The sequence below is a fragment of the Equus caballus genome, chromosome 17, assembly GCF_041296265.1.
Source record: "Equus caballus isolate H_3958 breed thoroughbred chromosome 17, TB-T2T, whole genome shotgun sequence".
Classification (NCBI taxonomy): domain Eukaryota; kingdom Metazoa; phylum Chordata; class Mammalia; order Perissodactyla; family Equidae; genus Equus; species Equus caballus.
The window spans coordinates 59,022,605-59,048,920 of record NC_091700.1 but is presented as its reverse complement, the minus strand read 5'-3'; the positions used below and the strand labels follow the sequence as shown (position 1 = coordinate 59,048,920).

Below are 26,316 nucleotides of genomic sequence, written 5' to 3'. Positions count from 1 at the left end.
GTTGCTTAAGAAAAAGACCTGCTAATAACATATTAGTGATAAATGTTCTTTTAGTGCATATAAATGCATGCTGGAGGTCTGTAATTGCAGCATTCACTTTCTTTTAGATAAGCATGTCACCTCGCTCATGGTGAGAACATTTTTAGTCCTTGCTCAAAATTGCTCCACAAGGATCTTCACTTTTCAGTAATAAGTAATGTTTTAACAGACATAGCAATATTCACCTGTTTTAGTCTTAAGAATATCTGTAATACCATAATTTAACTCAATAATCTTATATTTTTAATGCTTTTTCAGAACAGCATTGTAGAAATTGCCAACATATAAAAACAAAAGAAAGTTAATCTCACTGTTCTTTCTTTTTAGTAAACAAATCTCAATTTTGACACAAAAATGTTCTTATCTTGAATATCAACCTCCACACAATCTTTGAACCAATATTTATTAAGCATCTCTATATTTCAGGCAGTAAGCATATGGATTACAGAGTGGAAACACACACACTCCTTGCTTTGGGGAGCTAACATTTTAACAAGCCCTGGGGCTCAACCATATAAACAATTTTGAGACAGTAGTGGACTGACAATGTGCTCTGTTTTCTAGTTCCCATCCTATAATCAACTAATTTGATGGTGAACAATTATTCAAATTATGTGGTTCTCAGTTTTCTTATCTGTAAAATAAGTCTGCTATAATCTCCAAGAATGCTAAGATTCATCAGAGTATTTAAATGAATGTGAAATGAAACTGAGTACTGCCTGGAGGGGAGGGATAGTGTACTTAATGATGGATTTTGATTGTGTTAAATGCTTCAGAAAGTAACGTGGGTGACTAAAGGTGTCATGGCTGTATCCATCATAATCAAATATGGCTGTTTCAAAGTTTGCCTTGTAATACTCAATGACCTTTTAAAGAAACACGATCCCATTGTATAATTTTAGCTCAAAACCCTCGAGTTGAATTCTGGAGTTGACAGTAGTATATACTTTGAACAGTGAACTAATAAATATTCCATGTTATTGTTGATGAAAATAATCCATAACCAATCTATAAATGAAAATTTGGGTGAGTTTATTCTGAGCTTAAATCTGAGGATTATAACCCGGGAGAGTCTTTCCACAAGGAACAGAGCACTCCAAAGAAGTGGGGGTATACAGGGTGGTTACATACCCTCAAAGAGTATGTTTCACATATGATTGAAATGTCCCTTTTACAATAGTCATGAGGCTGCTCTGTCAGCACAGCGATTGATGGAAACAGCAGATAGGTCTGCTGTCTCAGTGAACGCCGCAGGGTGGCAGGTGTGTAGCCTCGAGCTGGGCGGTCACAGATGAGTGCTGCAATCAGTTCTCAGCCTAAAGAAAGATGCTTAATCTTTAAGGAGATGCTAACATTGGAAGGGGGAGAGAAGTTGCACCTTTATCTCAAGGGCCTTTGCTCTTGCCATTGGGAATATCTAAAGCAGATATACAATGCATGCTCAACGGCCTCCGTCAGGCCCTTTTGGAAAGACAAGGTCAGGTCGAAATAGGTTTACACAAAATGGCTTCCTCATATACTCCAATATATCCTATTACTTGTCATTTTTATTTGTCATTATTATGTGATGCTTTTACTCCTCCACGATAAAAAATAGATCTGTAGACTTCTTCTATCCCAGTAGACTTCTGACAATGGGTACAACACAATAGCTGAACACACTTAAACAGCAAAATCATACACAATGACAGTTTTCTATGTAGCCACTCTCTTTATTACATCCCCATCTTACCTGACATGTCTTTGTTAAGGTAAAGTTGTGGTGGACACATTCTGTTTTCCCAAGTACTCTGTTTGTTTAATACCAAGGTTCCCATTTACTAGTTACTGGGATATTACAGTGAGGAACTGATATTTACAAAAATCCAGTTCAGATTCCTAGCTAGACTTTACATATGGTCTATCATCCTTCTCTGTTAATGCCCTACATGTTACTTTATCCTATCTTCTTTCATTCTATTTCCCCCGTTTTCTTTTATTTCCTCACCTCTGGTAATTGCACCTTTTTGACTGCTATCTTTCTTATTAAAACAGCATTATTGTAGCCTTTATATCATGGTGGTAGTACGTGTCAACCAAGGCAAGAGCTATCTGCTGCCGCTCACAGTAATCATGGAGATTTAGAAAAGGTTATAAATTTCACTCTTATATCCCTTCTGTTAGTTCTAACAGTGAAACAATTCCAGAGCTAATGGAAATGAGACTGTAGAATACGTACCATAAAACTTAATCATCTTCTGCCCCACAAAAGATACTGGGAAGAAATACTTTGCTATTACCTTTAGGCAACAGAGAATAAAAGAATTGGAGTGGTAGCTCCAATCTATGGGGCATATCAAGTATTATTAAATGATCATCCCAAATATCATTGTACCCATACCATTTACTAGTTACCAATCTCTGTCTCTATAAATAAACATTAACTCTTTTAAAAAGACTTATGTAAAATCAGAACATACTTAGTATTAAAGGTGTCTTTATAAACTGGTATTTAGAAAAGTGATGGAAATGGTTCAATTTCTAAGTGTGTTTAACACAAATATTTTCCTACTTATTTATTTCTCACAATGTCAGTTTTCCAATTAAGATTTGAGTTTACCATCTGTTCACATTTTAGTAGGCCTGTTAAGGAATTAAAAATGCATCCTAATCGGCAGTCTTCTAAGTACTCAATGTTTATTATGTGGCACCAGAAACAAAATCAATAAATGCAGAAAACATGGATTTAATGATTCTAGATTAATCAAAATAATATTTATATAGTCTAGAATTTTTCCCCTGAAAATTTTAATTCTTAAACATTTACTTCTGAATCATACATTTTAAGTTTCATGCAAGTGCATGAATCACCCAAATTTTATTCATCACACTTGTAAATTTCACCAGTAGCATGGTTACAAATAAAGAACATGAAACTAAATTCTGATTTTGTCTAATACAACAATATCCTGTTGTTATAACTAGGAATTTGTGGCATTGCTCTATGGTATGATAGTCTAAGAGATGGATGTACAGGGGACCTAAATGCGGATGTCAAGAGAGTTAAGGAGAGTTCTAACCATGAGTGTGTTAGGAAAATTATGTGGTCATCTAATATCTCACCCTTATGGTTGTTTCTAAATTCAAAGTATATGTCAGTTAAGAATGAACCATTAAATATTGATAGAGAGGAAATAACGAGAAAAATAAGTGAGAGTCTTACACCACTCTCCAAGACTTGCCACAAGATGCAGACACATTTCTTGGGAAAAAGGAATATTGTGTATTGTGTCTATACTCCTGGAACTGTTTTTTTTTTCCTTAAAGGTTGGCACCTGAGCTAACAACTGATGCCAATCTTTTTTTTGTTTTTTCTCCCCAAATCCTCTCAATACATAGTTGTATATTTTAGTTGTGGGTCCTTCTAGTTGTGGCATGTGGGATGCTGCCTTAACATGGCCTGATGAGCCGTGCCACGTCCATGCCCAGGATCCTAACCGGCAAAACCCTGGGTGGCAGAAGCCAAGCACATGAACTTAACCACTCGGCCACAAGGCTGGCCCCTCCCTGAACTCTTAACACAATTGTAATAATAGTGTTAGAAATGAAGACTTTAGTCATCTCTTCATTTTAACTAACAAATTCTTTTCTTACATAAGCCTTGCCTTTGGACTAGAAATATTAGTAACTTTCATTGACTCCTCAAAAGAACATCATTCTTTTAATGCTGAGTCTATCCTCCAGGAAAATCTCATGTCTTCAAATTCCCAAGAATATTTAAAAAATAAAATTTATATTGTAACATAAAAAAATCTACAATAGTTTTGCAATTATCTGAAAAAAGAAAAAGACATATATATATATGTAATATGTGTACGTATTTTTTGTCCACCAATTATGTGTTTTAATGCTTACTTTTTAAATGAATGCAGAGGGCTTTAAAGACTGTTTAAAAATTTACCCAGTCATCTCACATTTTATCAATAAGCTACTATCACGATATTTTAAGAAGTGGGAATTCTGGAAGATTGTGAATAATATTAGTTCACATATCTTTTTCTTTCTTTCCTCATTTAGAGCAACTACCAATATGACATTTTAAAGCTTTATTGGTGATGTTAGACCAGTGTGAGGTTGGGTAGATGCTACAGTGTTTAAGAAAATTGAATTTGGAATCAGAATAACAGGAGTTTGGATTAACAATTTAGTTCTTATGTAATTTCGGACAATTTTCTCATCTGATCTGAAAGAGTCTCTGTTTCATAATTTGAAAAAATGGTGATGATGATATTATGGCCTAGGACAATAGAGAGGAAAAAAATAGTGATCTAATGAATGCAAAATGTTAGCAAGATGCATGAATAGAAGGTATTATTACTAAGGTTTAAAATGTAGCTTATTATGAGAATTTCGTGCTCAAACATTTAAAGAACTTACCAGCAGCACCATTAATACCGTAAAATTCCTAGGGAGAAACATATATCCTCCACTCTCTGTGTTCCATAGAAGGGAGTAAACTTCCATTCTCTAGAAGAAAAAGTATGAGAAGATCAGTTCTAATTTCTACCCAATATCAAATCTCTCTAGCTTCCCCATATAAAACAAGGCATGAGGCACACAACTGAACAGAAGGAAACACATGTGAGTGAGCAGCTTAGGGACTTCTGAGCCTCTATCTTTGGAGAAGCTTCTCCTGGATGCATGCATCGCCTCTGTCAGGAGGTAAGTGATTCACCACTGGGGTCACATCTACAGCTGTCCCTCTCTACCTGCATCTATATGAGTAATTTCAGTTTAGTGGTGGAAGTATGAGGAAGCAACTTTACCTTAAACCTAAGCTATGTTGTTAACCAAGTTTATCAGTAATAAAAGTTTATTTAATCTTCATTTCTTTGGTCTTGGTTCTTGTTTCTCAATTGGTTCTCACTTTGGAAGGGGTGAGGTAGAGGTGGAGCTATTTATCATCCTCAGAGAAGCTCCAATAAATATTTTTCAAATGTCTATTTCTATAACTATAGAGTATATTATTCTCAAAGAAAACTTTTTGACAACTTTTACCAAATTATTGTTGAGAAAAATGTAAAATTTCTACCAAATTTTAAATTTTGAATAATCCTCACAGTATCAGGATATTGGCTGTGGTAAGAAATAGAATAAAGATTAAGTAGATTTTAATAAGGATTAAGTAGATGTTCTACATACTTTGATTGGCAGTCAATGTTTTATTTTAGTCAATCTATAGCTATTTTAAAAAATACATGTTTTAATTTCTTATGACATTAAGAAGTAATTAATGTTGAAGGGCATTATAAGAGATATATTCTAGTCGCCATCATTTCTTCTTACTGAAAATGAGACATAGGATACTAAGGATAAGTGAAAAAATGATCAGAACCAATGTGATACTCATTGAATCATCACAAGTGATTTGCAATGATCACAAAATACATGTCCCAATAAGTCAGAATGAATGAGTTCAATATGTGTGAAGAAACACGCATGTCTATTTGCAAGGAAAGAATGAATTATAGCCTTCTAAATCATTATTTATAATTGAAAATCAATTAATTTGCAGAAATGATTATTTAGTAAATTACTTGTTCATATGACATGAACCTAAATTTTTCACACAAGAAAAAAATAATTAAAACTGTCATTTTACTTCTCTTACATAAAATAATGCTCATTATTCACAAGTCTTACCAAACAATAATAAATATATATTGATACAAAAATATATCTAAAGTGGCAGAATCTGGTGTTTCCCTTCTCCTTTACTAACAGAAATTCAGTTTTGTTGGAGAAGCAATTTCCCTTACTAAAAAGTTATCTTTTCCAGTGTCTATTGCAAACAGGGGTAGCTAATTAGTTAAATTGTAGTCAAATGAATATAAATAGAAGTGTTGAGTGGTGCTTCCAGAAGAGCTCCTTAAAAAGGGGACTGTCCCCTTATACTTTCTTTTGCCCTTATATCATTACTTTTTTTTGCTTCCTGGACCATGAATATGTCTGAAGCTTTAACCGTCATCTTGCAAACGTGAGGATGCAGGCTGAAGAGAGCTGGAAGGAGAGAAGGTCCTTGATGACTTGGTGGAGCCATCAAAGCAGACTTGGATATTTCCCTTGAGACTTTCCCATTACATGAAAGTAACATGAGTATAAGATTATGATGTTTTTATTTTATTTTCTTCAACATGTCAGTGAAATCCATTCTTAATACACAGGAATTCTGTACCAAATTTAACAGGTTTATATTGGTGAGAAATTGAGATACATAGACAATGTCTTAGGAAGTATATTGGTTTCATGTTGCATAGGAAATTATCACAAAATGAGTGGCTTAAAGCCACACCCATTTATTATCTTACAGTTTCTGTGGGTCAGGAGTTTCGGTACAGCTCAAGAGTACTCCTCTTCCAAGCTCAGATGGTTATTAGCAGATTTCAGTTCTTGACATTGTAGAACTGAAATAAAATGCCTCAAGTCCTAGAGATAATTTCTTGCCATGTCGTCCTCTTCATAGGCAATTCACATCTTAGCAGCTTGCTCTTTAAAACAAGCAGAAGAGTCTACCTAACGCATGTATAGAGAGATAATCATATAACCAAATAGTGGGGATGATATCCCATCCCTATCACCTTTGGCATATTTTATCCATTAGAGGTGAGGCTCAGGTCCCACCTGCACTCAAGGGGAGAGTATTTACAGGGAAAAACACCACAGTTTGGAGAACATGGGCCCATATTAGAATTCTGTCTAGCACACCCAGTATACAAACTAATTATTGCAAAGAGATTCTGTTTGATTTCTCCATCTTTTTCTATATTGGTAGATAGATAGATGGCTCTTCATTGAACCCCTTTTAACACTTTACAGAACCCCTTAAACATAGATCTCAGAGTAATCCTACCACAAAATATATTCAGTAACCTCTTCAAGTCTAAACCATAGCTGAACCTAGCTTTCCAGAGAGAATATGTACTTCTCAAGAAGAAAAAACTCTCACCCAATGTAAACTGCTCTTTATCAAAAATTTTCAAAAATCTTAACAGCTTCTCGAGTTCAAGATTTTTTAAATCACAAACCACATCATAGAAGTTCACAATGAAAACATTTCTGAACAGAGATATCTTTCCAAATTCAGCATTAAGAAGTCTCTCTCTCCTTCTTCTTGTGTTTATTCCATTGTTATTTAAGGTGTATGTATCGGTATTAGTGGATAAGAATAAACATGCCTGTCGTATTTTTTCTTTCCTTTTCCCTGTGTCTGTGAACTTGAAGAACTCTATTCTTTTTTTTCCTACCTTGATATTTATCACATTGTGTTGTAATTATCAGTTTCTACATTTACTTTCCCTACTGGACTAAGAGCTGAGATGTTGAGCTCCCCAGGGACAAGAGGTTCATTCAAACAGCGTTTGTATCTCAGTGCTTACTTAGGCTGAGGCATTATTATTCCCACTCCTATTATTTACTTCATTTGAACTGAGAGAATGATGTCTTCATTTTTTAAAACCACCTATGCACTTTAAAGTGGCCCTAACTTGTTTACCAGAGTTTAAATAAAAGGTTACTTTATACATGAAGATATTTTAATCTTCTTTAAAAAACAAAGTAACACATGAATATCTGCCTGCTTAGAGGTGGGGACTCAGTTAGAGAATTGACCTAAAATCCATGCTAGATATCTGAGGATAGTTTATATACTTGACAGATTTATTAATAGGGACATGGTACCTCTGTACTTGTTTCACCTGAACTCTTGACGAGTTAGGATTTGAAGTTTTAGAATGTACCAAAATGATTTCACTCCTGTACTTTCAGAACAAAGATTTTTGTATTGAGGCATTCCCCATAAAGACTATCAAACAGTATTGCATGCATTTGAAAAGTAGTAAAAGAAATAGTATTACTGATAGAAACCCTTGCTCTATAGTTACCTGAAGAAAAGTTAAAATTGTGTACTTTTTATGTTGGAATCTCAGAATTTCACCTTATTTGAATGTCAGAATCCAGCAGTGCAATCGACTGTCTACTTTAGTGTATAAACACCGAGGAGCTGTAAAAATATATGCTGCTTTCAATACACAAAAATAAATGAAAGTATATTGTAATACATAAACATTTCTCTCTCCCTCTCTTTCTCTATCTCACACACACACACACACACACACACACACACAGATATATTAGGACATTTCAAATTATTAATTTATATATATATGAATGTATATAATTTATTTCCTTATGAGTTTAACTTCTTAAAAGGAGTACAAATTCTGAAAGCAAAATAAAAATCATACACATACAGAGAATGTTCATGCACTTTGTACTGTGTGCATATAAGTCATAGTAACACGAACCAAATATGGAAAGAACTGTATACTTTAACTGGGTGAGTTGTACACTATGTGAATTATATCACAATAAAGCTCTTTGTTATTGTTGTTGTTTTGAGATCCCTAAGAGAATGAAAAGACAAACTACACACTGGAGAAGATCTTTGCAAAACTCCTATCTAATAAAGGACTGGTATCCAAAATATGCAAAAACAACCTCTTAAACTCAACAATAAGAAAACAAACAACCCAACTTCAAAATGGGTAAAGGATCTAAAGAGACACTTCACCAAAGAAGATATACAAATAACAAAAAAGCATATGAGAGGATATTCGACAATACCTGTCATCAGGGAATTGAAAATTAAGACAATGAAATATCACTGCACATCTATGAGAATGACCAAAATCTAGAACACTGATAACACCAAATGGTAGAGAGGGTGTGGAGCAATAGAAACTCTTACTCATTGCTGGTGGAAATGTAAAATGGTACTATGGAAAACACTTTGGCAGTTTCTTGCAAAACTAAACATAATCCAAAGAGTATTGTTAGTTGCTAAAAAGAAATGCTCTATCAAGCCATGAAAAGAATGTGAATCTTAACTTAATATTCACGAAATGAAATAACTTGTCTGTAAAGGCAATCAAATGAATGATTCCAAATATATGATATTCTGGACAGAGGAAACCTAAGGATACAGTAAAAAGATGAATAGTTGCCAGAGGTTCTTGGAGAGGGAAGGAAGGATGAACAGATGAAGCACAGGAAATTTTTAGGGCAGTGTAGCTTTCCATATAAAACTGTCATGGTGGATACATGTCACTATACATTCGTCAACACCCATAGAATGTGTAACACAAAGAATGAACCCTAATGTAAATTATGGACTTTAGTTCATAATAGGATATTAATATTGGCTCATTAATTGTAGCCAATGTAAGACACTAATGCAAGGTGTTAATAATAGAGGGAAATTTGTGTATGTTTAGGGGGACAGATGAGGTGGTATATGGGAACTCTCTATACTTTCTCCTCCATTTTTCTGAAAACTTATAACTCCTTTAAAAATAAAGTTTATTAATTAAAAAAAGAATGCATCACAGAAAAGCAGAAATATAAAAACAGAAATAACAAACTGAACAGAAGGGCTCAGTGGTAGAGATGACAGCTTACTGAATCAGTGAACTTAAGGACAGATCAATAGAACTTACCCAATATGAACAATGAAGAGAAAATAAGCAAAAAAGGAATGGAGTTTTGGGGACCTGTGGGACAACAAAAAAATTTTCCATATTCCTATCATCATAATCCTGTTGAAAGACTATTTGAAGAAATAATAGCTGAAAACTTTCCAAATTTGACAACAAACACGAATTTACAGATTCTGGATTTAGAACAAACCCCACACAGGATAATCCCAAAGAAAGTCCACCTCAAAGACACATCATAATTACATTTCTGAAAACTGAAGAGAGAAAAAAACCTTGAAAACAACCAGAGAGAAATGATGCACTACCTAGAGGGAAACAGCAATTTGAATGCCAGAGAATTCATCTGAAACCATGGAAGCCAGAAGAAACTGTCACAAAATTTTCCAAGTGCTGAAAGAAAAGAAATATAACCTGTGAATTCCATATCTGGTGAAACTATACTCTCAGGAATGAAGAGGATATAAGGATATTCTCAGATGAAGGAAAACTAAAAGCATATGTTGTTAGAAGACCTATGCTTAAGACTGGCTAAAGGAACTTCTTTGAACAGAAAAGACATGACAAAAGAAAGAATCCTGGAGTAAAAGAAAGGAAGAAGAACAGTGTAAAATGCAGAAATATGAGTACATACAGCAGACCACCCTTTTCTCATGAATTTTATAAATTATATTTGATGATTGAAACTAAAATTATAACACTATCTGGTAATCAAGATAATATTTTATTGGTGAATGTAAAGGAACATAAATGGAAATGAAATTTTCACTTCATCTGAAGTGGTAAGGCACAGAACTTGGAGACTGTAATGTTGCACATGTGTATTTTAATACCCACAGCAACCACAACAAAACCTATACAAATAAAACACTCAAAAACTCTATCGATAAAACAAGATGGACTCTTAAAAAATATTCAAGTAACACACAGGAAGGCCAGGACATAGTAACAGAGGAAGCAAAGAAAATCAACAATAAAATCATAGTGCAAAACAGTAACATATCAATGATCACTTTGGATCTAAATACACAAATCAAAAAACAGATAATGGATTTAAAAAATTGACCCATATATATGCAGAATACAAGGATCTCTCTTCAAATTTAATGACATCGATAGAATGAAAGTAAAATGATGGGGAAAAAAAAGACATACCATGCAACACTAACTTAAAACAAACATAAGTGGCTATATTAATATCTGATAAATTTGACTTTAGACCAAAGAAAATTACTAGAGACAAAGAGGGACATTACATAATGATAAAAGTTCAATTCAGCAGGAAGACATAAAAGTGTACATACTAAAAACGAAATCTTAAAAAAATAGGAAACAAAAGCCAATAGAACTGAAAAGAGAAATAAACAAATCCATAATTATAGTTGATAACTTCAACACCCTCCACTCAGAAACTGATAAAACTATACGAAAGAAAATCAGAAATGACACAGAGGATCTAAACACCACCATCAATGCACAGCATGCAAATGATAGACACACACACACATAGATCACTCCATCCAACAATATGAGAATATACAATTTTATTTTAGGCACTGATGGGACATTCACCAAGATAGGTCATATTCTGAATCATAAAACAAACCACAATAAGCTTAAAAGAATTGGCATGCTGCAGAGTGTATTCTCTGATGATAATGGAAGACAACTGGAAATCAATAACAGAAAGGGAATAGAAACACACTGTGTGTTCTAAATTACTCATCGATTAAAAGCAATATTTCCTAGCAGTCCCTACTTCATTGTGTGATTCTGTGTGTGTATTGAGAAAATTTAAAAAAAAAAAATGCATGTGAAAGTATTTAGGATGATGCTTGCAAAAGAGGAAGTGCAATCAGGGTTAGTCATTATTATCATGATGGTTAAAATTATTAACCTATTGTTTATCCTCTCCATATCAGTATATCTAATAGTTCTTGTTCAGGTAAGATGATTGTTCACATGAGTGTCTAACTAAAAACATATGTAAGTAGTCTAAGTTATATTTTATAGTAAATTGGTTATATTAAGACAACCAAATCTTTCTCTCTCTGTCTGTCTCTCTTTCTCTCTCACACACACACATAGAAACTACCAGTTTACTAGTCCTGCAGTAGCTGAGAGCTATTACAAACAACTTGAGTGATTTTACAGGGAATGTAGACCAAGGTCAGAGGAGGTGGGTGCCCTTGCGTGTGTGTGTGTGTGTGTCCTGCTAAAGGTAGTGGTGTATTTATGCCGAGATATGACTGAATGTAACTTGAAGGTTTAAGGGTATACATTACTGACATTTAACATGCAACCATTTATTTGTAGTTTTGTCTAAATGAGATGAGACTTCATATCCTTTTAATCTTATTAAATTTGGCTTGTGACAGGTGTGGAAAGGAAAAACAATCTAGAAATCAACCTGAAAAGTGAAGCAGATACAAAGGGTTTGCTTGGTTTTTTTTCAGGCCCAAGTCAAAAAGATGAGTTAGACCCAGATCCATTTACATTTCAATGAAGACTAGTAATTAATCATGGGCTTTAAGTCATTCTTGCAATTTTACAATCTTCATTTTAATTTTCCTTTGTTTTGATATAATTGTAATTATATTTAATACAATTATCAGATGCACACACACACAAACACACACACAGAGTCTTCCTAGAAAACCTTCAGAAGAATGCTTGTGTGCTTATTAATAGGAGAGGAAATCTTGGGAAAGTCCTAGTTTTTTTCAGTAAAATAAAACCTTACTTTCTCTAATAGTTTAAACAGCAAAGACCCCATGGGTCAATATTTGTAATCAAAATAAGCAACAAACATTCTGGCCAAATGTGGTGTTTCTGGGGAAGGTAAGGAGTCATAAATCCAGTAATCACTTATGTTGAACCAGAAATTTGCTCTGAGAAGTGGACAATGAGACAGAATATTTAAAATTGGAAATGTTTACATTAGACTGATTTATGCCATAATTAATGTCTGTGACCATTTAGCAATAGCATGAAAGAGTTTGGTCTGAATAGAGGTTATGAAAGTACATATATCTTGACTAGGTGTTGGTGTCACAATCCAATGTACACATCAGGATAGATGAGGAGATGGCTGATGGCCACTCTGAGTTTATTATAACCAGCATTTCAATATATACATAGCTTACATCTGTTAAACATACACAGGTGTTCTGGACAATGTAATTAGCGAATGCCAAGAATTCTTAGTGATTTCTCAAGGAGCCCTCCCTTGGCCTCTGTTTTGATATTATCATGTTACTGCTGTGCTCGTATATTTTATCTCAGAGCATGCAAGACCTCCTAGGCAACAACAGCCCCTCCTGCTCCCGATATCGTGTCTCCATCTGTGCCCCTAGGCAACCATGCCTGGCTTAGGTTGCCTCCCCCTGGAGGTCTTACCTGTCATTGGCTAACCAGCCTTCTCACCTCTGAGTCACAGTTTGTTGGCAAGCCTTTTCCAGTGATTATTAACCCTTCCTGCATCAGGGGTGGCTACGCTAGGTAAAATAACATTAAATGTGGCATTATATTAAACATAGTGGTCCTGAAGAAAACAGAATGGTAAAATTCAGATTTCTTAAAGGCAGAAGTGATTTATGATTTATACTTGTGACAAATGTCCTCTTGAATCCTTAAAGGACTCAAATCTATCCTACAAGAGAGTGTCCCTTTTCAAGGCTGTCTCAGAAAATAAGTGATGGAGACCCAGTATCTGCTCTGTTTAATGAATCAGAAAGAATTAGGATTTAAAGATAGATGGTAAAGAGAGGCAAATTTCAGCTTTACATAAAAGGCGTTCTAAGAAGAATTGCTGGTTAATGGGATAGACGGTCCATGACAGTGATCTTCGTATACCGGAATTGAAAACACTGTTAGATAATATGTAACCAGAATAAGATGAAAGACATTCACCAATTCATTCATTCAACCAATAGTTGCTACGTACTTTGTGCTAGAGATGGTGTTAATGCTAGAGATATAAAGGTATACAAGGTAGACACGGCCTCATCTCCCAGGGAACTGACAGTCTAACCATAGAGATAAATAGTAAGTATTCAAATATAAGAAACAGGGTTATGCAATATATAATAATCAGTTTAAGGGTTATGTATTAGGGTTTTGAGGGAAGAACAATGTGAAGAAGCATAAATGAAATGGGACTTCATATTCCTTTAGTCTTATTAAGTTTGGCTGTTATGGACCAAATGTTTATGGCCCTCCAAAAACCATATATTGAAGCTCTAATGCTCAATGTGATGATATTAGGATGTGGTGCCTTTGAAAGGTAATTAGGTTTAGGTGAGGTCATGAAGGTGGGGCCACCATGATGGGATGAGCCCTTATAAGAAGTGCTCTTCTCCTTTCTGCCATGTGAGGACACAGTGAGTAGGTGGCCATCTGCAAGCCAGGAAGAGAGATCTCACCAGAACTCAGCTATGCTGGCATCTGGATCTTAGACTTCCAGCTTCTGGAACTCTGAAAAAATAAATTTCTATTGGTAAGCCACTTAGTCTGTGGTACTTTTTTATGACAGCCCAAGCTGAGTAAGATAGGTGTGGGGACTGTAATAGGTGTTGGGCTGAGGAAGAATCTAGAAATTTTAACTGGAGAATAAAATATATTCAAAGAGTTTGCTTGGCATTTCAACTTAAATGATGAGAAGTCAGAGAGCTTTGCAAAAAGCCAAGGGAAGACTCTTAGGGAGGAAGGAACAGCAAGTGCAAAGCTCATTGATTATTAATGAAAATGTTAAGGAGGCTTCATGTTCAGAGCACAATGAGTGAGGAAGAGAGTGGTAGAAGTTGATGTTGGAGGGTGGGTTGGAGTCAAGCTGTGCACGTTCTTTCCAGACTTAAGACTTTCGCTGTTATTCTAAGTGCAATAGGAAGCCACTGAAGCGTTTTCAGCTGAGTTTGGTTTACTCTTAAAACACATTCTGGATGGAAGCTTGTGTGGTTGCAGGAATGGAATAAGAAAGATCAGTAAGGAAATTATTGCAGAAAACAATGTGAGAAGTGGATTAGTGGCATGGATGAGGGTTGTGGCATTGAAGACAGAGAGTTCAAGGGTATTTGTTGAGTAGAACTAACAGGATTTCCTGATGGATCTGACTTCAGAATTTTTTTATAGGAGTGACCAGGTGGTTGTTAGTGTCCTTTAGTAAGATGACAGGCTCTAGGAGAAATAGATTTGGGAGGGGAAAAAGAGAGCTTCAATTTGGACATGTTGACTTTTAGATGCGAGTTTTGACAAAGACTGTCTTGTTGATCAAACTTTAGACAGATTTCTCTGAACTCTCTTTTCAACTAGGCTACATCCTCAGACCTTGTCCTTAGCCTGCCTGGTCCAGCTTAGGAAGAATTCTGCTAAGGGAGTGTAGCAAGAATCTGTGCCCAGGGGCCGGCCCTGTGGCCGAGTGGTTAAGTTTGCGAGCTCAGCTGCGGCTGCCCAGGGTTCACTGGTTCAGATCCTGGGCCCGGACACGGCACCGCTCCTCACGCCATGTTGATGTGGCGTCCCATGTGCCACAACTAGAAGGAAACACCAGTAAAATATAAAACTATGTACTGGGGGGATTTGGGGAGAAAAAGCAGGGGGAAAAAAAAGATAGGTTGGCAACAGTTGTTAGCTCAGGTGCCAATGCGAAAAAAAAAAAAGAATCTGTGTCCACCCTGCCCCCTTGATAGATGATGTCCCCTGCCATCTTTTCAAGCTCCTCATTCCAATCCTTGATATCTGATCACCTTGGCCTGCTTTTAGCAAGAATCCTGTTAAGTGAGTTTTGCAAAAATCTCCCTGCCCATGACGTCTGGTCTTAGGAATTTTATCATGTATTGATCCCCTTACTCTGCTCTTTGTCTATAAATTCCCGGTTGTCCTTGTTGAATTTGGAATTGAGCTCAGCTCTATACTAAAATCTCTCCACTATTGAAAGAATATTGACTAAAATCTGTCTTTACTACCTTTAACTAGTGTCTGGATCTATTTCTATTTAACATTTTGTATTATTAGATTATCTTTGACAATCAAGCACAAATGCAAATCTTCTCTACCAAAAACACTTTTTCTCCAAAGCAGATAACCAGCTTGTATAGCAGCTTGTATAGGTTTCCCCATTCTTTTCTCCCTCAGAGAAATACGAGCAGGACAATATGCAATCTCTGGATCCGGAGGTGTGTCTGTTACCATTAGAAGTTGCTCCTGAATTTGTAGATCTAATTGCCAAGCTGAGAGATGCTTCTGAAGGAAGCCGACCACAATAGCTCCATGGTTCAGTAGAAATACTGCTATCCATGGAAACACTGGCCGACCCTCTATTTCATGTCGATGGGGTCATTTTCTCTCGAGTAATAACACTTTTGCTTTCACCTCATGTAAATTCTTGGCACTTGGCCTCCCAATAACTTTGCCTAACATGTTAAAACTTTCTCTAATTTAAACCTAGCTCTGAAGGAAAACATGTCTGTAAAGGAGTTATTCTTTAAGGTACAAAAAACATCACTTTATGATACTAAATGCTGCTTTTGCAGGTGCAATAAAAATTGGTTTTCTTAAATTATATTGGCTTACTAAATATAGATTAATATGAATAGAGATTTAGATTCACTCTTAAATTAGAAATCTAAAAGCTGAAACATTGGCTTTTCAATTATACTGTTGTTTTTTGTGTTTTCTTTTGTTTTTCTGGTGAGGAAGATTGGCCTGAGCTAACATCTATTCCAATCTTCCTCTTTTTTTTTGCTTGAGGAAGATTGTTGCTGAGCTAACGTCTGTGCCAATCTTCCTCTATTTTGTATGTGGGACGCTGCCACAGAGTGGCTTAATGAATGGTGTGTAGATCTGCACCAAGGATCTGAACCCGTGAACTCCAGGCTGCCAAAGTGGAGCATATGAACTTAACCACTATGCCATGGGCCAGCCACAGTTGTCATTTTTAAATGAGAAAAATCTCGAGCCCTATAATCATTTCATTATTGGCAAAATAATTATTGGCAGCAAGTTAAAAATTCTATTGTTGTTCCCATTAGCAGGTATAATGTCAATGATAGTGGGATGGAATAAGACATCTTATTTCACCAGGCAAAATCCGTCACCCAGGACTGCTTTCCAAAGCTGCCTGCCTCTACAGTGGGTTGCTATCAGCCTGGACTGGTAACTAGTATGTTTGCTATTTAGCCTGACATATACTCCTTGCCGGTAATTAGGTTTGGGAAGAAAATCTAATGACACTTCCCACCCAATATATTTGATGATAGCAACGCAGAAGAAATTGTTGTACAAGGAGTTTTTCCTGCCCTGTGTAGAGTAATGTCACAGCAGAAATCTTTGGAGGGAAGTTGCTTACACTAGACTTATGTCACTTTGGAAATAATAATAATCATCATAATTCGCTGTCTGACTGTGAAAGGTATAGTACAACAAAAAATCTTAAAATAATTTGTGACAAATGACAGACTTTTCTACTTGCAGTCAATTTTTTTCCCCAAAGAATAAGAATTGATATCTCTTGTACAAATGATTTATTTATATTTTTTAAGGTAACAATCCTTTAAAGGCTCATATATTAATAATAGAAAATGAATAAACTGTCACTAGATCATAGGTTTTTCTTTACTTATACGAATTTTTAAATGATTCTCATTTACCTGGAAATATTCCATTCACTCTATAGCAATCAGCTTAAATGTCATTAAATCTATAAAGCTTTAGCTGGCTTTCCCCTTCAGAGTAACTTGAGCCTATTTTTCCTCAGCCTGTTCAACAAATATATGTATTTATTCATTTAAATACATTTAGGGAGTGTAAATGCAGGTTTTGACAGAGGAAATAAAATGACAAGTTTAAGAGAGAGATGGTCTCTCTCTAATGGGGCTCATATGCATTAGAGCAGTAGCGGGGAGTGAATGTTTAAGTGAATAAACAAGATAATTGCAGACTGTAAGATATGCCATGGGATAAATAGGGTCATGTATGACAAAATATGTGACTAGCTGAGGCATATTGGAAGAGTTAATTTAAATAAAATGATCAGGAAAGACTCTGCTGAGGATATGTCCTAAAACCAAAAGATAGGAATGTGGAAGATGTGACGGGATCCAATCAAAGAGCATTCCTGGAAATGAGAACAGCAGGTGCAGTATCTTGAGTAGGAGAGACCTTAGTCTGTTCAAGGACCAGAGAAGACACCTGTCTGAGGATCTTGAGGATCCTTGAGAGAGAAGACGCTACATTTTATGTATCTTCTGATTCCTATCTTTTAGCAAATATCTTAAAGGAAATACGACATAATTGTTTGGTTTATAAAAGAATAAGCAATTAAGACGTAGGTTTATAATGCTGTAACTAGTTTTAAAAAAGTTATCATCTTGTGAAATGACATTAATATCATAAAATAACTAATAGTAACATAGGGTGATGTATAATTTTGCTAAGTGGGTATGGTAGAGGCAGCTGAAGAATTATATGACAAGGGAAATTAATGGGATTTTTAATAGTCAAGGAAGGATTTATTTTTGAATAAGAAAACGAACGTGAGTTTATCATAATGGATAAATCTTTAATTTTGAACAAGAATCTGCAAATTTAAGCCTTCATTAATACATTTTAGGTACATTATATATTTTTAGAAATGATGGTTGAGAATGGGTATGTTTGTATATTTCCCTTATATTGAGAAAAATAAAATAATGGCAATTATTGGTTAATGCTGATGTACTAGATCTAAGGATAAGGGTTGTACTAATGTACTAATGAATATTAATTTAGATGACACTTTACCTATGAAGACTAAATAAACAAATATAGATCATTTTCAGGACCAGCAAGAATTTTAGAAACAATTTGACATTTTCAGTTAAAACACCATAATCTTCTGAATACACCTTCTCCTAAAGAATACACCCTAAAAGGAATTAATTAATTAATTAAAAAATATAAAATCATTTCTTATGTTAGTAATATGTACTGAGACCAGAAGTATTCAAATAACAATATTTGATCTTTTTAATAATTGAAAAATCTTTTAAACAATCTTAAATTTACTTTTAAGCAATGTAAGTCTCTGTGATAATTGGGTACCTAAATGATAAACATCTTCCTTAGATGCTATGTGTTTTCATTCATACAGACCTCAAGTTTAGATCATCTAGTTTTAATATAGTGACTGACTCTTTAACCCTGAAAACTACCAACAGCCCCAGAGAAGTGATTCTGAGGTTTGTATTTAACTTACTGAGATTCCCAATGTGTTTACTATCTTGGATACATTTAGTAGGATGAACAAGGCACTAGGAAAAGAAAGGAGAAATATTTAACTCATTTATAAGATGCTTTTATAATATTCTCCGTGAACAATCTCAGGCAATGAAATTCTCCCATATGTGGTAAATCATGAGGATAGATGAATATAGATGAATATTTTCATCTATACTCATGTAATCACGTTTAAAAAGTCATAGGTCAGATTTTGATTTTTTAAAAGTTGAAATGACTTTATTGCAAAGTTTATGATTTATATGTCATATTTGTGCTCTTAAAATGTAGAGATTTTTTTTGCAGTTAATTATATAGAGTAAGATTACTTATGCCAAAGGCCTAATTTCTAGTCTTCATGGTGATATTTTCTGATATATAAGATCTACCTCTTCAGGTCTTATTTTCACCTCCTATTTTACTCATCATAGTTTATCTTTTATTTGGCTATCATGAACAAATTATATTCCGTAAAATAATAAACACATTCAAGGAAATGGCTTCTGTTACTTGATTTTTCTCTGTAGCTCTTAGTAGAATTATAGCAAAATGTGGTAGATACTTGATAAATACTGTGTAAATTGAATATGTCATATTTGAAAGATCTTTTTTTCTGAACAGCTACCCTTAGTTTTTGATTCCAGATGGAGACTACAGATCAATAACTATTCCTCACTAGAAATGGAGCAAAACGGTAGCTGTTTATTGTCAGCCAAAGCCCACTGACATATTTTGTATTCATTAAATAAAAAGAAAATAGCAATTTAAAACCAATGTTACTGCAATAAAAAAAAATGACCTCACTTAAAATAATTGGTTGATGTAAACATGAAAATCTGCCCCTGAGGCAGAAGAATCAAGACTTACACTCTTCTGGATTAAAAGATATAGACCAGATCATATCGTTAAATAGCATATTAAACTACATTTAATATTTTAAAAATGAAAATGCATTTAGTCTTCATTCATTCACTTAAAAATAATTTATTGATTTTGGCAAACACTGTTGTAGGTACTGGGGACAACACTTTGAAGAAAAGAGGCAATTTTCCTAGCCTCGTGGAGTTTATATAATACTTGGAATGGGGAGTGGGAGAACAGGATAATAAATAAATGAATAAGAAAACGTATGATAAGCTAAATAGTGAAAATTGCTAAAAAGATAAAATAAGTAAAGTAAGGGAGATTATAAGTGCCAAGTGTGGGGATATTGCTATTTTATATAGGGTATTAAAAGTATTTTCACTAGGGTATAGGGTAATCAGGGGAGGTCTCATTACTAAAGCATGATTTGAGCAAAAACCTTGAGTGAGGAAGTGAGCCATGTGGTTATATGAGGACAGAATTGTGAGTGCAAAAGTGCCATGGGAAGTGAATGCTTGAAATGTCCAAGAAGAAAAAGGTCCAGTATGGCTAGAGTGAGAATGTGTGAGTGGGACATTAACGGAAAATGAAATTGGAGGGGTAATTTCTGAACAGTAGGCAATTCTTCTTGTTCCAAAGAACATATAGTTTTATAATAATAAATTCATTTTCTAAGTTGATTTGTGGTACCTTTTATATACCAAGCATGATGCTAAGTGCTTAATATAAATAATATCATTTAATTCTCCTAATCATTTTGTAAATAAACCTGAGAGAAGTCATATAGTTTGACAAAGTTATGACACAGGTAAGTTCCTGAAGTGGAGCCATTTTTATAGCCCGGTGTTGTTTTTTTTCTTTTTATTAACTTTAAAATTATTGATCATTCATTAATTTTATTTCCTTTCTTTTGCATATTTATATTTGGATGGAATGAACGAAGTCAGAACAATATTTAGTATGCAAATAACAGCTGCCTTGTCTTTACTGGAGTGGCTAAAGCACACTGGGAAATAACATTCTAATATCCGATTCATTGAGCTGCACCTATTTGTAATGGTATGTGATATGTATCTAGCAACATCATTTTTGCACTTATGACCTGTTCAAATTTTATGTCCTGTACAAGTGCTTGCATGCTGTATAAATTCAGCTGCAAGTTGAATATCTGAACTCACAGTTAAAAATTAATAAATTAATGATCTGAATTCGCAGATAAAGAGTAATGATCCTTCCACTGTAGAGGAATGAGCACTAGCTAGGGGAGTAATCAGAATGTAAGTTTGATTCTGAATTCATATTTTACCCAAATATCATTGCTTTGGATCAGACCAGTTTGAGAAGAACTGTTTTTCATTCAGTGCATTTCCATCATTCCAAAATATAATGTGAATGGAAAGGGGGAGTCTGTGTTAGTGCTTAAACAAGATTAGAACATGGAAGACATTTGTTTATCAATAGATCTTATATAGTTTCAATAAATTGTTTGTGAACCAGAAGGTTCTTTTTTGAATTAAATCACCAGTCATCTGAAACTCTTTCAAAAGTTTAGACAGCAGCAGTGACTTGCAATTTCTGATACAGTGACAAATGACCTAAATCAAAAATGCTGGATTTGCATATTCATAATACAATTTGAGTACTAATGCTTTTGACCACTAGGGAGCTCTTGATGTAATTATGCTAATTTCCAATATGTTTCTCAATGTTCTCTCTGTACCAGTGATCGCTTACAAGAAAGTTAATATTTTACATTTAAAATGAAGTATGAAAATAAATAGCATAGATCGTTTGATAGAAACTGTATTATATTAGAAAATATATTCACATAAACAAATATGAAGATAATTGACAGATTGTAGCTGTATTAATACCAAGAGTTTTGTTTATATTTAAATTGCCTTTAGGTCAAAGTCACTATAGCCTAACATTTCTGTGAAAAATGCATTTGCTATGTCCACATGAAAATACTGCAGTTCATTTGGCCACCTTAACAATCGATGCCATGGTTCCTTGATCAATTTGACTGCAACAGTATATATAGATGATGTAGACTGACAAAATAAATGAATTGACATGCCCTTGTTTAGTGCAAACTCAGAATAAAGCCTTGACAATTACTAAGTACATTCTGTTTCATCAGTGAATAATTAATGATGTGAATACATAAAAGACCTGGAAAATAAATAATATAAAAACCACCTTTTGTTCGACTTGCAAACATAAAACGAAATTCAAATCTGACCGTTTCCATCAGGTTACTCAGAAGTAGATACGCACATCTTGATGTGTTTACATTTTCATGTTCTCTTCTTTTTGAATAAGTTAGGTAAATTCCTGTCATGGAGAGGTTAAACTAACTTTCTCCAATTTACCTTGGTTTCACCCAAACAAGAATATCAAACATGTCTAACTATAAGTCGCATAAAATATTTAACACATTGAAAACACTATGTGACACAGTAAGGAATCACACTAAATTCCTCTTCATACATTTAGTGATTAAAGATAGAAAGGCATTAGAGGAACAATGAACAGAACAAATACACGTGAGACTATGCTGTGAGGTAACAGCGTATTCACTGTAATGATGATCATAATGTTAAATTTAGAAGACTAACTTTATTGTGTAGATTGATTTCAGTAAAAATAGTAAAATTCTTTATAAATTTTGGCTGCATAATTAATGTTCTTATTGAACGAAAAGAAAAGAATTGCTGATTTAGGAGCCCGGAGTTCTGAAGCTCTGCTTGATAATGGTGTCCACGAACTTGAACAGGGTCACGTCTGAGTGCCTCAGTGGTAACCTTAAGAATAACGAGTCATTGCTGAAGTTAAGAAAGGACGTTTTTGTTCAGCAAGATTTAACTAGAATGAATAACAATGAGCTCATTAATCAAAACAATGCCAATGTCCACGATATTCCAAAAACTTAGAAAAGAAGGATATTTCTGCATGAAGGGTCACACGTCAAAGAAGATAGTGGTGAGAAAGGACCAAGAAAAAAAAATGAATCTCAAAGAAGATGCACTGAAATAAATTTGCATAATGTGGCATTTCACCTTTACTAGGGGGAAGAGGACATTTGATCAGTCCTAGCCTGGACATTCTTTGTAATTATAAGCCATACCTAATAAATCGAAAATTAAGTAGGATAGTATGTATGTATGTATTTAACTGTTTCTGTTAATGCTGTAGTAAACACACTTCTCAAAGTTTCCCCAAAAAAACCCCTTTACAGCCACATTATTTTATATTGATCCAATGAGTTATGGCTTGCTATTGCTGCTATATAAAACTGTGTGTAGCTTTTGTTACTAAAATAATTGGGGTGAAGATAAAGTTTGTGTCCCTGACTCCCAAGCTGTTACTGTTTAGATTTTCTACCAAGCCCAGAGGATGTACAAATAGTTCCCATAGTAGGGAAAGTATAAAATTGAGTTATTGTCTTAAATACAGCCTCTCCCATACATCAAGGAGGCTATTTTCTTTCTTCTCCTAATTTCTCCAATATTGCTAAATCTTTCTGATGGACTTCCTTCTTTCCTTTTCTAACTGTGCTCAAATAATCTTGACAAGGTGGAAAGTCCATGGGTGATTGATTGATTTTTTTCTCACTGAGCCTTGCTCACCAGCCTAAATTCTGTAGTCTCCTTAATCAGAGCTGAAAGATCAGTTTTCCTTGTATTTTTTCCCCATGGCAGTGTCTTTCCAAGGAGGATAGTAGTATGTCTAAGATCAGATGCCCTATGTTATGTGGAGGATGGTATATGCCTAAAAAATGGGCTCAAAAGCCATCACTGATCTATATCTCCTGCCTTTATAACCCATATTTTACCTGCCAAACCACATTTTATATTTTAAAATGCATTTTCTTTCCAAAGCAGTATGTAATTACAGAGTATTTTAATCACATTCAAGTAAAGAAAATGGAAATAATCATCTCCCCAGGTTTTTTCAATAGCTCATTGTAGACCACAAAATTTGAGGAGAATGTCTGTTTTGTCAAGGTTCTTAATTTTAATGAATTATGATTTACAAAGTTCCTTTAAATTCAGTGTAATATCTAAATTGAAATAGTTAACAGGCCATGAGCTAACTGATATTTTCTAAGAATTTCTCTGCTACTTTACATTGATGAAGACATTCTTACTTCCTATCAATCAGTTTCTTCAACAAAGATAACAAAATAGAGAAGGTTTTAATGTTAATAATATAAAGTAACCAAAAGCAATTATGTGAATTCTATCTCCTAACATGTCAAGAAGTTGTAGAGAATGATTAAAAAACTTTGTGGTGAAAAATTCAATTAAGGAATCATGAACTTGAAGGTTGGATCATTAACACCCAGATGATGAAGTCAGATTTATTTCCATGTTTGAGCAGTAATTGATTGTTCTTTTTAAATCAATGGATGAAGAAATGAACATGCTGCCATGATCTCCTGATTCTATGCATACACATTTCAGTAAAATATATATTAGACAATGGTAAGCTGAAGATAGTTGGATAATATCTTTGTTTAATTTGCTGAGAGAATACAATTTCAACCTAGAATTTAATTGTCTCTCAGAACAATAAATTTATTTTCAGAAAAATGGAGAGATTTTGCCATCAACAGCCCTCTTTTGTTATTGTTGTTGAGGAAGATTCATCCTGAGCTAATATCTGTGCCAGTTGTCCTCTATTTTGTATGTGGCGCACAACTATAGCACGGCTGACGAGTGGTGTAGGTCTGCGCTCCAGATTCAAACCTGAGAACCCAGACTGCTGAGGCAGATTGCACCAAACTTAACCACTATGCCATGAGGCTGGCCCCATCATCAACAGCCCTCTTTAAAGAACATTTTGAAAGTTGTATTTCTGGACAAAGGAAAATAATCAAGGATGGAAAATTTTGGAGAAAAGAAAGAATGAAGAACAAATAAATTATAAATGGGTGGTGAATATTGACTGCAGAAACAAAACTTTTTACCTTGGATTATAAAATGAACTAAAGTACATAGAAACAGTATCCTACAAGTTATGCTGGTTGTAGGCTCCTTGTATTTTCCAAAATAAAGAAGTTTAAATATAATAGCAGAGTAAATTGATAGCATTGACTACCGATTAAGGATTAAAGAAATGTTTTAAATTATATCAATTGCTTCATTTTGGATAAAATTAAAAATCAATATCCTTACTTTACTTGCATTGCTTTAATATTTCTTCTTCCAGTCCCAACAGATGAGTTTTTCTACTATGAGATTTACTAGAAAAAAGTACAGAAACAGTTTCAATATACATTATCCCTAGGGAATAGCATTATCATACTCCATCCTAAAATAATTAATAAGCAAAAACCAAACTCATTTGTTGTATCAAAACTTTAATATTGATGCACATAGTGTTTGTTTGATGTGAGCATATAGATATTCAACACGTAGAATTCTTATTTTAATCCTAATAAGAAATGTTATGTATGTAATAATGACTTTCTAAACTATCCATCTATTGGCATACTTTCAATAATCTATACATACAATTTTTTAAATTATTTTCTTTTTTCACTCTGTGATATTTTTCTGATTCATTTAATTATGTAAGGTTTATTAAATGTAATATAAGAAAATTAAGGACTTAAATTTTATACCTTTTTCATAGAATTTTTCCAGTTATTCATTTTTATTTTATTTTACAAAAACATTAGACTGGAAGAGCAATCAAAATAAAACTGAAACAAAAGCTTAGTACTTCACCACAGATGGTTCGAGAAGCACTGTTCCACCGGATTAAATGAAATCAATGGTTTTCAAACCATGTAGTGTCAAGTGCCCCAAGTAACTTCAAAAATGATTTTTATCAGTTTTACTCATTGAATAAAGGAGTCCAAGGACTGTGAAATACAATTTGCAATCCCCTGAATATGATGCTCTCTCACCATTTGAGCTCACTTCCACCTTTACAAGAAATTTCCATTAAAAGTAGCTATTTTCTATGAGATTTTAAGACTTGTCCAGAGCTTAATTTCTTAATTAAAAATGGAACAAGTTAAATAAAGTAAGTAAATAAAACTAAAAGGCTCTTAAAACATTGGGAACAACTTCTATAGAAGTATAGACGGAGAGGCCTGGTATCGTTCCCTTAGCTGATGAACAGGAGGCTGCCGTGACTTGTGCCCAGCCCACAGAGCCTGCAGGGTAAGCCCAAAGCAGTGAGGTTACAGTCCATGAATAAAAATCAGTATTCACTCTCATTTATTCCTTTTTCTATATATTTCAGGTAATAATACTGCTTGATTCTTTTTTTGTAAATATCAAGAGAAACATTAAAATATACTTATTAAATTAAAAGCATATACATATATAATGCATTGTTACATTTTATAATTATTCTTTTCAGATATCTATCAATTCTCCTTCAGATGAATTGTAAATCTTTTTGCTTATTTGTTCGTTGATAAAATTACTCATTCATTTTCATAGCATTTATTCGTCTTACTTATCCCTAGCTTTGATTAATCATGTTAAAATAAAAACAATCATAAAGTTACTTTTTTGCTTCTTAGTGTTTCTCTAAAAAATTTTAAGACTGTATCTTGATTATTAGAAAGAAACTGAACTGACTTTTAAAAGAAAGTTAAAGTTTCTTA

General features: G+C 34.1%; 1 long non-coding RNA gene across 2 annotated transcripts in view; it reads left to right on the top strand.

The window, feature by feature from the left end:
• The window catches only part of LOC138918467 (uncharacterized), a 115,155-nt gene that overhangs the window by 5,701 nt on the left and 83,138 nt on the right, over positions 1–26,316 (top strand). For both annotated transcript variants that reach the window (XR_011427870.1, XR_011427871.1), the window contains exon 2: positions 4,606–4,740. This is a non-coding gene — a long non-coding RNA (uncharacterized lncRNA). The remainder of the gene's footprint in view (positions 1–4,605; positions 4,741–26,316) is intronic.